The 13,486-nt window shown below is 41.9% G+C and overlaps 1 pseudogene; it reads right to left on the bottom strand.

Moving 5' to 3' along the window:
- Positions 1–3,074: 3,074 nt before the first annotated feature.
- Positions 3,075–3,563, bottom strand: LOC139006486 (peptidyl-prolyl cis-trans isomerase A pseudogene; annotated as a pseudogene).
- Between the last annotated feature and the right edge of the window lie 9,923 nt (positions 3,564–13,486).

Below are 13,486 nucleotides of genomic sequence, written 5' to 3'. Positions count from 1 at the left end.
AAGGGACATGTTGATGGTTTCTAATATTGTATTTTCTAATTCAGGCAGCCCAAAGAGGTTGCCAACTCTCTCAGTCCTAGAATTTTCAGGTGAGGGTCTTGTTGGCTCCGTGTGGGTCAGGGGCTCTCCTCTGGATCAGTCAACCATGGCCGTGGAGGAAAAAGGGTGTGATGGGCTCAGTGGAGGCAGGGACCCACTCCTGGATCCATCACCAATGGTCAGGGAGCAAGTTGATGTGGTGACATGGCTGCTAAGTGACAGATGGTCAGGAGTCATGTCTGCCTTCATCACCACTGAATCCTGAACTAGAACCTCTTACTAGTAGGCATTTAAAAATCGGAGCATGAATGGATTATGTGTATGCCCGTGAGCGTGTGTGTGTGTGCGTGTGTGTTTCATTTTATTGGCTCCAGCCTGCTACGAGGAGATGCTCTTTGGTGCTGGTTGGTGTGGTGAAGCTGAGGATGGATGGAAGTCAGCCCCAAGGGCAACCTGAGTTCAGGTGTTTAAATGATGGTAAGATTTCAGAATGAGCCACGATCGTTGTCCCTTTTCCTTTCCAAAGACTCCTCGTGTCCTTGGAGAGAAGAGTCTGGAGCCAGCACCCAGAGTCCACAGGAAGCTTGTTTCCAGGAGCTTCAAGGGCGGAAGGGTAAGTGGTGATTGTCCCCTGCTTCTCTGGGCCCCGAAGCCCAGCCCAGAGCTGCCCTGCCTCCTCCACTACCAGCTACTGTCCTGCAGCTCCCCTTTCTCTTGTTCCCTGACCTGGACACAGATCAATCTTCTCCTTTAACCTCAACCGCTCTTCAACTACTTATTCCAACGTAATTTCATACTTATTGCATTTACTTCTATTAAATTTGAAAATAGTACCTACACAATGACCAAAACTTGGAAAACAGAGAAAAGATTAAGAAAATACAAATAGGAGAAACCAAGATGGCGGCATAGGTTAACGCCGGAGTTTGCTGCCTCGAACAACCACTTCAAAAATACAACTAAAAGACGGAACGGACATCATCCAGAACCACAGGAAGGCTGGCTGAGTGGAAGTTCTGCAACTAGGAGGAACCCGGAATCAGAGGAGGGGCAGTGCTGAAGTAAAATACTAAGGTGCGGAGTGCGCGCAGTGCGGGCTGGTGGCTGAGGGCGTGGTTGTCTGTTTCAATCCGGAGGGAGCCTCAGACTCTGAGCTCCAGATCCGGGCGAGTCTCTAGGGACCCAGACTCAAATGGGAGAAGCAGGACTGTCTGGCTACGGTCCCTCCTAGGTTTGCAGCGGTTGCTGGGACAGAGAGGGAGAGCCCCTGGGGACGGACTGAGAGCAGCCATAACTGCTCCCTCCTCTGCCCTGTTGATCCCGTGGGACCTGCCCCGCCCAAGCCCTGCACAGAGGCATTTGCCGGATCACCTCAGGCAAAGGCTAGATTAGCACCTCCCTAAAGGACACAAGTTCTTCCACTGCAGACATAGCTGATTATCACAGCCAGTCAGCCTGGAGGTCAAATCCCTCTAGTATTAACTACAATAATCAAGGCTTAACTACAAGACTGCGCACAAAGACCACTAGGGGGTGTACCAAGAAAGCATAAAAAATGCAGAGACAAAGAAACAGGACAAAACTATCAAGGGAGGATATTGAGTTCAGAACCACACTTTTGAGGTCTCTCAAGAGGCTTCTAGAGTCTGTCGATAAACTTGATGAGATGTACAGGAAATCTAATGAGACCCTCGATGGTGTGATAAAGGACCATCTAGAAAGTAAGCATACACTGACTGAAATAAAGAATATTATACAGACTCCCAACAGCAGACCAGAGGAGCGCAAGAATCAAACCAAAGATTCGAAATGCGAAGAAGCGAGAAACACCCAACCGGAAAAGCAAAATGAAAAAAGAACCCAAAAATACGAAGATAGTGTAAGGACCCTCTGGGACAGCTTCAAACGTACCAACATCAGAATTATAGGGGTACAAGAAGATGAGAGACAGCAAGATATTGAAAACTATTTGAAGAAATAATGACAGAAAACTTCCCCCACCTGGTGAAAGAAATAGACTTACAGGTCCAGGAAGCGCAGAGAACCCCAAACAAAAGGAATCCAAAGAGGACCAAACCAAGACACTTCATAATTAAAATGCCAAGAGCAAAAGACAAGGAGAGAATCTTAAAAGCAGCAAGAGAAAGAAACTCAGTTACCTACAAGGGAATACCCATATGACTGTCAGCTGATTTCTCAACAGAAACTTTGCAGGCCAGAAGGGAGTGGCAAGAAATATTCAAAGTGATGAATAGCAAGAACCTACAACCAAGATTACTTTATCCAGCAAAACTATCATTCAGAATTGAAGGTCAGATAAAGAGCTACACAGATAAGGAAAAGCTAAAGGAGTTCATCACCACCAAACCAGTATTATATGAAATGCTGAAAGGTATCCTTTAAGAAGAGGAAGAAGAAGAAAAAGGTAAAGATACAAATTATGAACAACAAATATGCATCTATCAACAAGTGAATCTAAGAATCAAGTGAATAAATAACCTGATGTACAGAATGAACTGGTGATTATAATAGAATCAGGGACATAGAAAGGGAATGGACTGACTATTCTTGGGGGGAAAAGGGGTGTAGGAGATGCGGGAAGAGACTGGAAAAAAATCGTACACCTATGGATGAGGACAGTGGGTGGGGAGTGAGGGCGGAGGGTGGGGTGGGAGCTGAAAGGAGGGGAGTTATGGGGGGAAAAAAAGAGGAACAAATGTAATAATCTGAACAATAAAGATTTAATTAAAAAAAAAGAAAATACAAATGTTCATTGTTCTGTGTTTTAGCACTTTCTGTATATAGTAATTCCTTTTTTTTTTTTGACAGACAACTGTTTAGTTTTTATTTCATAATCATAAACTTAAATCTGCAATCCAGCTAGACTGGGAAGGGGTAGGGAAATTATGGAACCCAATAAACTGTCAAGAGCACAAAGATTATAGAACGTTCCAAGCAAATCGGGGTGAAGGGATGCTCTCCTGAGCTACAGAAGGAATGGTCTGGTGGTTAACATAAAACACAAGTCATATTTATTAGAGTTGTCCACAGTCAGCAATGGTGATCTTCTTGCTGATCTTGCTATTCCTGGACCCAAAGTGCTCCATGGCTGCTGCAATATCCATGCTGTCTTTCACCCGGCCGAAGACCACATGCTTGCCATTCATCCACTCAGTCTTGGCAGTGACGATGACAAACTGGGAACGATTGTGTTGGGTCAAGCATTGGACAGGACAAGATGCCAGGACCTGTATGTTTCAGGGTGAAGTTCTCATCCTCAAATTTCTGCCCATACATGGACTTGCTGCCTGTGCCATTATAGCGTGTGAAGTGACCACCCTGGCACATAAATCCTGGAATAATTCTGTGAAAGCAGGCACTTTATAACCAAATCCTTCCTCCCCAGTGCTCAGAGCACGGAAGTTTTCTGCTGTCTTTGGAACTTCGTCTGCAAACAGCTCGAAGGAGACACAGCCCAAGGGCTTGCCGACAATGATGTCAAAGAACACGGTGGGGTTCACCATGGCTGGTCATGGGCGGCTTCCAGGCGGCAGCGTCTGCAAAGCCAGTAATTCCTTTTTGTTTGTTTTTTCCTAAGCATATATGAGTTTTAAATACTTGGAGTTACACTTTTTTATCTTGCTTGTTTTACTTATTCTTCTATATGCCTTGTATACATTCTTGCATGGTATTCCTAACCAGCTGGTATGTTTTTACCATAAATTAAGCTAGTATTTAATTATGCTTTCTCCGCATGATCCAGAATGCTTCCTTATTCGATGTTAACTTCTGGTAATAAAGGTTCTAATAAAAGAGTCTGCTTTTAGAAAAACCCTTTTAATAATAGATGTAATGCCGCAGTCAATTTGGAGCTTAGAGCTCCCATGATGACTGAATTGGATCACATGACTGAATAATTTTGCTGTTTGAGGCAGCCCCCACACCCTATCAAGAAGTGCAGTTAAGTAGTTGTATAACCCAAGGAAAAGGAAAGGGAGTGGAAACGTATTTTGTTTAAGATATTTGGCCTTAATGCAGTGGTTCTCAACCTTCTGGCCCTTTAAATACAGTTCCTCATGTTGTGACCCAACCATAGAATTATTTTCGTTGCTACTTCATAACTGAAATTTTGCTACTGTTATGAATCGTAATGTAAATATCTGATATGCAAGATGGTCTTAGGCGACCCCTGTAAAAGGGTCGTTCGACCGCCAAAGGGGTTGCGACCCACAGGTTGAGAACCGCTGCTAATGGCTCATAAACAGTGAGAGTTTGCTGCTTTCTAGGCCAGCGTGGGGGATATTTTGAAGCTTCTTAAAAAAAATTTTTTTTAATTGATTTCAGAGAGGAAGGGAGAGGAAGAGAGAGATGGAAACACCAATAATGAGAGAGAATCATTGATTGGCTGTCTCCTGCATGCCCCACACTGGGGATCAGGCCCACAACCTGGGCATGTGCCCTGACTGGCAATCGAACCATAATCTCCTGGTTCATAGGTTGATGCTCGACCACTGAGCCACACCGGCTGGGCTTGAAGCTTCTTTTTGTCTCTCACTTTATATGTTATATCTCCCCCTACAAACGAAAAAAAAATTCCTTTCATTGCTGATCTGGGTAGAAATGATAGCATCTTACAATTTCAGTATACATCCATCCATCAGAGAATTAAGCCACTCTCGGGGTCTTTGGAATGATCTCCCTATCCTACTTCCTTAGGCAAGCAAAACCCCAGAAAAATTTCCCACTGCTTCAATTATTGGAGTATTTTAGGTGAATTTGCCTTACTTTGGCCTGGATCCTTTTGAAATCACACTTGTGGTGTGTACATCCATTTACCTAAGAGAGCAAAGTGTATGTTTCCTGGCAAAGGTATGAAAGGGTTACTTTAGAAATGTATTTTGGCCTGCAGTAAAAGGCTGGTTTTCCAAGTTGTCCGTTTTGAAAGAAGGCCAGGAAACACCCCCGAATAATTATTGCCGCTTAATTCCGAGTTCTGCCTGCTGCAGCTTTAGGTGTGACATTCATTAGCTCTGCAGCACAGAAGGCCACCCTCTGAAACTTGGGTGGGCCTGAGAGTGAACCTCGGGAACTTGCCGAGTCCCATGGGATCCATCCTTTCTGGGCGGTCTGTGTCCTCAGAGAGCAGGGGCAGGCTGTGGAGGGGAAGGGCGCCTTGCTTTATATTTTTTTCCCTAATGTAGACAAAAACCCCAGTATATTAGATTGCAGGTTTTATTTGTATCCATATGTAACTTTAAGGAGTATTTATATGAAGCACGTAATTTGAGAGACCAACCATTTTGACTTGTGCATCTGAATTCTCTCTTTCCTCGTTCTACCGCCTGAATTTATTTCTATTTCTGATTTTGCCTGGTAGAGGAGATTGAGTTGACATTTTGTGTTTTGAAGTGTCTAACGGCTATAATTATGTCTTTAGAGAAGGATCACATCAAAAGGATGGAGAGATCTTAGCATGAGAGGAACACCATCTAAAAACTGTGAAGAGATGGTGCAGATTTCACAATGTGGCCAATTGATACACCAGGAGTGAATATTTTACTTTGTTATGTTTAAATATCTGAATATGTGTTGACATTTAGGTTGCCAGTTTCAAACTTTTTGGCCTCAGCACTACTTTATAATTTTAAGTTTTATTGATGTTTCCCCAAGAGTTTTTGTTTATATGGCTTATATGTATTAGTAATTACCATTCAAGAAATCAAAACTAAGAAACTGAAAAAAATTAATTCATTTAAAATTCCAAACTAATAAACCAGTTACAAGTTAATGTAAATATCATTTTTACTGAAGATGTTCATTTTTATCGGCAGTAAGAAGAGTGACATCATTTTACATTTTTGAAATTTCTTGTACTTAGTACAAGACAACTGGATTTTCATATCTGCTTCTGAATTCAATTTGTTGCACTATGTTATTTTGGTTGAAGTATGAACAGATAAGTAATTTTAAAAAGGTATTTTGATAGCTTTATGAAGGTCATTATGAGTAATCATTAAAAAATATTTTTATTGATTTGAGAGAGGAAGGGAGAGGGAGAGAGAATCGTTGATTGGTTGACTCCTGCACGCCTCCTACTGGGGACTGAGCCCACAACCTGGGCATGGGCCCTGACGGGGATCGAACTGTGACCTCCTGGTTCCTAGGTCAACGCTTAACCACTGAGGCACACACCAGATGGGTGAGTAATCATTTTTTGATGTTATATCACAACTAGGCAAGTGGTAGTTTCTTCCCCCCCACCCCCCGATTTTATTTTATTTTCAAGTGGAAGTTTCGTAATGGTTAGTGGTAATGTGGAATCTGAAGCCATTTCAATGAACTTTGTGTGCACTGCAGCATTTGGATCCTTCTGGTAGTCTTGCCACATGACTGAGTCTTTTAACCAGGTTTGGTTATTTGGAAAAGCTTGGTTCACTGAGTTATACATATTTTCCAGATGTTAACACATTCTATTAGACAATATGATGAAATCACATTCAATAATATCACCACAGATATTAAATTTCTGATGATAGGAAAAGCCTTTCAGTCAACCGCAGTACGAGGTTTTCAAACTTTTAGTTTTGTTGAAAGTTCAAGTTTAGTCATTGGCAACAAATACTATTAGTTGTTTTTCTTAAAGTAACAGGATTACATTGTGTTCATTTTTGAGAAATATCTGCCCAGTTCCCAAATCTATGTAATTCCAATCAGGACCGTCAGTTGGTCTTTCAGGTGACAATGATGTGCCAAGAAAAGGGCAGCTGGTTCAGGGCACAATTCAAACCATGGCCCCAGTGCTTCTCCGCCAGACCAACGTGGTTTTGGGGTATGCAGTACTCCTCCCATTTCTCCATACAGAATACTACACAGACATGCACTTAAGGCTTGAATTTGAATAAAATTAGCATTTCTGCTGCTTTATGAGGAGCATCAAGTGAAACTGCCATTCATATGATCGTCATTAGCATCTTTATTGCAAGTACACTACCGTAGTTCCCCTCTTTATCCCCGGTTTCACTCTCCATGGTTTCAGTTACTGTCATCTGAAAATATGAAGTGGGAAATTCCAGAAAGAAACAATTCCTAAGTGTTAAATTGCCCATCATTCTGAGCAGTGTGCTGAAATCTAGCACCGTCCTGCTCCGCCCCTCCCCGGACACGAATCATCCTTCTGTCCAGCATCTCCACGCTGTACACGCTCCGTGTCCATTAGTCACGGCCTTGGGGTCTAGGTTAACAGATCAGATTGACGGTAGCAGTGTTGTAGTGCTTGTGTACACGTAACCCTTATTTTCCTTAATAATGGCCCACACGCACAAGAGCAGTGATGCTGATACTTCGGATATGCCAAGGAGAAGCCATAAAATGCTTCCATTAAGTGAAAGAATGGAAGTTCTGAATTTCAGAAGGAAAGAAATGAAATTGTATGCTGAGGTTGCTAAGCTCCATGGCAAGAATGAATCTTCTACCCGTGAAACTGGGAGGAAGGAAAAGGAAACTCGTGCTAGTTTTGCTGTCGCACTTCAAACTGCAAAAGTCAGGGCCACAGTGTGTGGTAAGTGCTTAGTTAAGATGGAAAAGTCATTAAATTTGTGGATGAAAGAAATGAGCAGAAAATGAGCTCCGATGGACAGCAACATGTTGTGCCAGAAAATGGTGAGCCTATAAGAAGACTTCAGCATGGGATCCCCAGACATAAGGGACACCAGGCCATTTCCTGCAAGTAAGGGATGGTCACACATACTCAAGAATAGATTTGGGCTGAAGAATATAAAAAGTACCGGCCAGGCTGCATCTGCTGATGAAGCAGCTGCCGCCACATTTCCAGCAGAGGTGCAAAAGTGGACTAGGAATCAGAACTATTCACAGTTTCAGGCATGCACGGGGTCTTGGAACATATCCCCTGCAGATAGGTGGGGACTACTGTAATTAGCACTTAATGTATGTTTGTTAGTGTTACTTCTGAGTCTCCGCGTGCTCAACATTTATGTCAGATGACATCTACGGGTTCCAATAATGAGTGCTATTTCCTTTCTGTAGGGCTAAGTTTTGTGCTAATACAGTTTTTGGAAACTATTGACTGCTGATCAAAAAGAAAACCTATCAGTATAGGGAGATCACACTTTACATACAGCTATGTAAAAAGAAAATGCAGTTATGTTCTTTCTCACTTATTTGATCTTTCTGTTAAGTATATCATCTCCTGAGTAGGAAGGTGGAGCCATTTATTCTAATCCAATAATTTTAGTCTAATACAACAGTTTAAGTCTGTAGGCAACCCAGTGGATTTTGGTTTAAGTCTTGGTATTTTGGTTTCCTTCTTCTAAACCTGCTGCTCTCCAACCATGTCCGGGTGTATTGGAAAGGGAGAGCCTGGGGTGAAGAGAGACAGCCCCTAAGACTTGTTTTCAATTCTGTGTACTGTCCTCTGGTTCCATTGGAAACGCCTCTTGTCTATCTATGACTATTGCTGGCCCCCTAGCCTGAAAGACTGAGGTGGTTGTCTGTTCTCTATAAATTCAGGGTGAGCCTTGTGCTAAGAGAAGTAAGCCAGTCGGAGGAAAATAAATGATCTCACTCATTTCTGAAATATAATGAACAACATAAACTGATGAACAAAAATAGATCCAGAGACAGGGAAGCATTAAACAGACCATCAAACCTCAGCGGGAAGGCAGGAGAGGTGGGGGGTGGGTAAGAGATCAACCAAAGAACTTGTATGCATGCATATAAGCCCAACCAATGGACACAGACACTAGGGGGCTCAGGGCATGTACTGGGGGGTGGGAGTGGCCGAGGAGAGGTCAATGGGGGGGAAAAGGAGACATATGTAATACTTCAGACAATAAAGAATTAAAGGAAAAAAATTTAGGTTTAGGGCCAAGTAGCTTTCTTTGGTTATTGGCTTTAAGATTTTTGTGACATTCATTCAATCCCTGGAACACTGACTTCTGACTATGAGCCAAGTCATACTATCAGCTGACTTCTACCATGTGCTACCTTGGGGTCAGGTGGGAACATCTATCTTAGGAGAACTCAGCAAAGACCCTTCTTCTTCCCATCACACTGTGCTACACTTTTACTCTGTTGCCACCATGCCCGCCACAGGAAGTAGGACAAAAATCTTTATGTTTCAGGCATTTCCTTAAGTCGAATACACTCTCCTCTTTGCTCCTGAGATAGGAGAACAAGACACACATGTCTCACCTATTTCCTCTTACCTCTCTTCACCTGGCTGTTGGGGTGGGCTTTCCACCTCCTGGATGTCACACCCTGGGTCCTGTGATCTGGTGCACCAGCTCGGTGCTGGAGGCAGTGCTTTGTGATTCAGACATCATTCTTTCTCCTGACAGCCTGGCTTGCAAGTCCCCTCTCTCTCTCAAAGGGGTCAAGAAAGTCAGCTCTGAGAATAAAAGCTCATCAATAGTGTCTTTGTTCTAGATTCTTTCCTTCCCCAGAGCAATAAACCTCCAGGCTCAAATTGAAAAAAAGCTGAAAGGACTTAGAGGGGGAAATTAAGAACATTGTTTTCATATGCACAAACTCTGTTACGTTAATTCATCAACGTTTGTCTAACTACAAAACCCATGCTCTTTCCAATGCAGGATAGTTGACAGTGGATAAGCCTGTTGTTTTTTAGAAGACAGAAGAAACTCGGAACTCAGAAGACAGAAAGAAATTGGAGGTAGTTGGAATTTGGACACAAGCAGTGAGGACGAAGAGACAAACATTTAAGGTTCTCTGAGAGGGCCCATGCCAAGTGTCACTGCTATAGAAAATGGATGTATTCCTGGACATTTTATGATGTTGCTCTCAGGACTCGGATAGCGCTATTTTAAAGAGGTCTGAGTAAAATGGCCACTTAACAATCCAACATAGAGGTCTCATCCAATGGTATATCCAGAATAATCAGGATATAATCTAAGGTATTATTGCTAGGTAGAATTTCTTTAAAATGTGAACATGTATTTTCAGACTATCTAAATTGAATTAGGACACTGGAGTCAGTCTGTCTGGGTTTGAGTCCGGGAACACACTCCCATGGCATGCGAGAAAATCAGTTTTAATCATCTATAAAATGAGGATTACAAGAGTCAGCATTTATCGAGTGTTGTTGCCTGCCAGGCACTCCTCTAAGCATTGTGTATTAATTTATGTGATCTAAATCATGGCAGGATGTACTATGGCCATCTTTGTTTGCAGACGACAAAACCGCATATCTGAGAGATTATTTAACTTGTTTATGATTGTCTGGTTAGTGAGAGTTAAAGGGGATTAGAATCCAGGCAGTATGGCTTTAGATCTGAGCCATAACAGCAAACACTTTTTCACATACTCTATTCTAGGCATTGATCTAAGCACTTTGTATCCTGTGGGATAGGAACTATTTTTATCCCATTTTACAGATTAGAAAGCTGAGCGTGGACAGATTATCTTGCTCACATTGGCACTACTATTAAGTGTAGAGCTGGATCCATGCAGTCTGGCTCCATAGTTTATGCTCTCAACCTTGAAGTACACTGTCTCCATGATATTTATGAGGAATAACTGAGCAAATCCATGTGAAATACTTAGCACAGCACCTGGTACAGAGGAAACGTTCAATACAAATGAACTAATTATTAACCAGGATATCCTCTCCACCGGCAAATGTTACACAGATCCTTTGAGCATGGAGTGTTCTGCATAAGTAAACCTTTTATTATGTGTGTTATTCTTGTAGCTATCCCCATCATTTGGTTTTATAGAATTTCATTCATTCACTCATTCATTAATGCAGTCAATCACTCTTGCCTCACATGTAACTTTTTTTTCTTTATTGTTGCAAGTATTACAGATGTCCCCTTTGTTTGTGTTTTTTTTTCTCCCATTGACTCCTTCCACCCCGCACCCACCCCTCCCAGGCCTTCACCTCTTTATAGTCTGTGCCCACATATGCGTATAAATTCCCTGGTTAACCACTCCTCCCCTATCCTCCCACCTCCCAACCCCTGCCTTCCCTCTGAAATTTGTCTGTTCCATGCTCCTATGTCTCTGGATCTATTTTGTTCATCAGTTTATTTTGTTCACTAGAGTCCACATGTGAGCTCACATGTAACTGTTTTGTTTGTTTGCTTGTTTTTGGTTAATCCTCACCTGAGGATATTTTTCCATTGACCTTTTAGAGAGAGTGGAAGGGAGAAACACGCATGTGCGAGAGACACATTGGTTGGTTGCCTCCTGCATGCACCCCGACCAGGGCCAGGGAATCTGCAACCATGGTGAATGCCCTTGCCTAGGATCGAACCCAGGACCTTTCAGTCCGAGGACCTAGCCAAACTGACTAGGGCAAACATGTAACTTTTAATGTACCCACACTGCCAAGTGCTCTGGTATGTGATGTACTGGTAAATAGATACCTCTATGAAAAAAAGTTCATGGATTTGTTGTACTGAAGTTAAAGAAGCAATAAGCAACTTTAAAAAATTCTGTATTAGCAGTTGAGCTTCACTAATTAGGGAATTTCAATTCCATAAAAGGGACTTGTTTTGGACTCCAGAGATGCCTGGCAATATTGTGACCTTTAACTGCTTCAGGTTAAGTTGTTGCACCCGTCTTGTTACATTTTTAACATGCCTAACTTTCAGATGCTTTATCTCTCAATCTGAAAACTGTGTGCCAAAAGTTTATAGCTTTTCGCTTAATGTCCTGCTCACTGTTATTTCCTTACATATTTTAAAAATACAGCTTCTGTTGTGAAGGCCATTTTGCTTCTGCCCAGGGGAGGGGGTCTGTATAGCCTAAGAAACGCAGGTTTCAGAAGAAGGACATACATGCAAAGCCAATTCTCTTAGCTCTTTGGCTTCCAACAAGTTATTGAACTTGTTGAACCTCAATTTCCTCACTTATGAATGGAGATAGCAATGTCTCTACTGTAGGATTATTGGGTGATTAAAGTAAGTAGTGAAGGCAAAGGCTCCAAAACAGTGCCTGCTCCTTTAACGCACTCTGCTCCAGGTGCAGGTTGTTTGAAAGATAAACAAGATCGACAAACCTTTAACCAGACTCATCAAGAAAAGAAGAGAGGACCCAAGTAAATAAAATCAGAAATGAAAGAGGAGAAGTCACAACTGACACCAAAGAAATACAAAGGATTGTAAGAAAATATTACCAACAACTATATGCCAACAAATTGGACAATCTGGGTGAAATGGATAAATTCCTAGAAACATACAATCTTCCAAAACTGAATCAGGAATAATCAGAGAATCTGGGCAGACAGATTATAGCTAGTGAAATTGAAGCAGTAATAAAAAATCTCAACAACAACAATAACAAAAGTCCTGGACCAGATGGCTTCACAGGTGAGTTTTACCAAACATCAAAGAAGAACTTAACACCTATCCTTCTCAAACTATTCCAAAAATTTCAAGAAAAGAGAGGACCCTCCCCCTCAAGCTCATTTTACAAGGCCAGCATTATCCTAATTCCAAAACCAGATACAGACACTTCAAAGAAAAAGAATTATAGGCTAATAGTGTGAATAACACAGATGCTAAAATCGTCAACAAAATATTAGCAAACCGGATTCAGCAATACATTCAAAAGATCATGCACCATGATCAAGTGGGACTTATTCTGAGGATTCAAGGTTGGTACAATATCCAAAAATCAATAAGCATAATATACTGCATAAACAAAATGAAGGATAAAAACCACACGACCATGCCAATAAATGCAGAAAAAGCATTTGATAAAATCCAGCACCCACTTATGATAAAAACTCTCAGCAAAATGGGAATAGAGGGAGCACACCTCAATGTAATAAAGGCCATTTATGGCAGACCAATGGCCAACATCATACTCAATGGGCAAAAACTACAAGCATTTCCCCTAAGGTTGGGAATAAGACAGGGATGTCTGCCTTCACCACTCTTACTCAACATAGTACTGGAAGGTCTAGCCATAGCAATCAGACAAAAAGAAGAAATAAAAGGCATCCAAATTGGAAAGGAAGTAGTAAAACTGTCATTATCTGAAAATAATACAGTATGTACGGAACCCTAAAGATTCCACCAAAAAGCTACTAGAACTGCCCTAGCCAGTTTGGCTCAGTGGATAGAGCACTGGACCAAGGACTAAAGGGTCCAGGATTCGATTCCCGTCAAGGGAACATACCTCGTTGCAGGCTCCATCCCCGGCCCTGGTTGAGGCATGTGCGGGAGGCAACCAATCAATGTGTCTATCTCACATTGCTGTTTCTCACTCTCTGTCTCTCCCCATTCTTTCCATTCTTTCTAAAAATCAATGGGGGAAAATATCCTTGGGTGAGGATTAACAAAACAAACAAACAAAAAGCTACTAGAACTGATAAATGAATTCAGTAAAATAGCAGGATACAAAATAAATATCCAGAAATCAGTTGCATTTTTACACACCAATAATGAACTATAGAAAGAGAAAC

The sequence above is a fragment of the Myotis yumanensis genome, unplaced genomic scaffold (assembly GCF_028538775.1).
Source record: "Myotis yumanensis isolate MYYU_CA2020_CCGP unplaced genomic scaffold, mMyoYum1.0.hap1 SCAF_1, whole genome shotgun sequence".
NCBI lineage: Eukaryota > Metazoa > Chordata > Mammalia > Chiroptera > Vespertilionidae > Myotis > Myotis yumanensis.
This window is presented reverse-complemented; position numbering and strand designations above follow the sequence as displayed.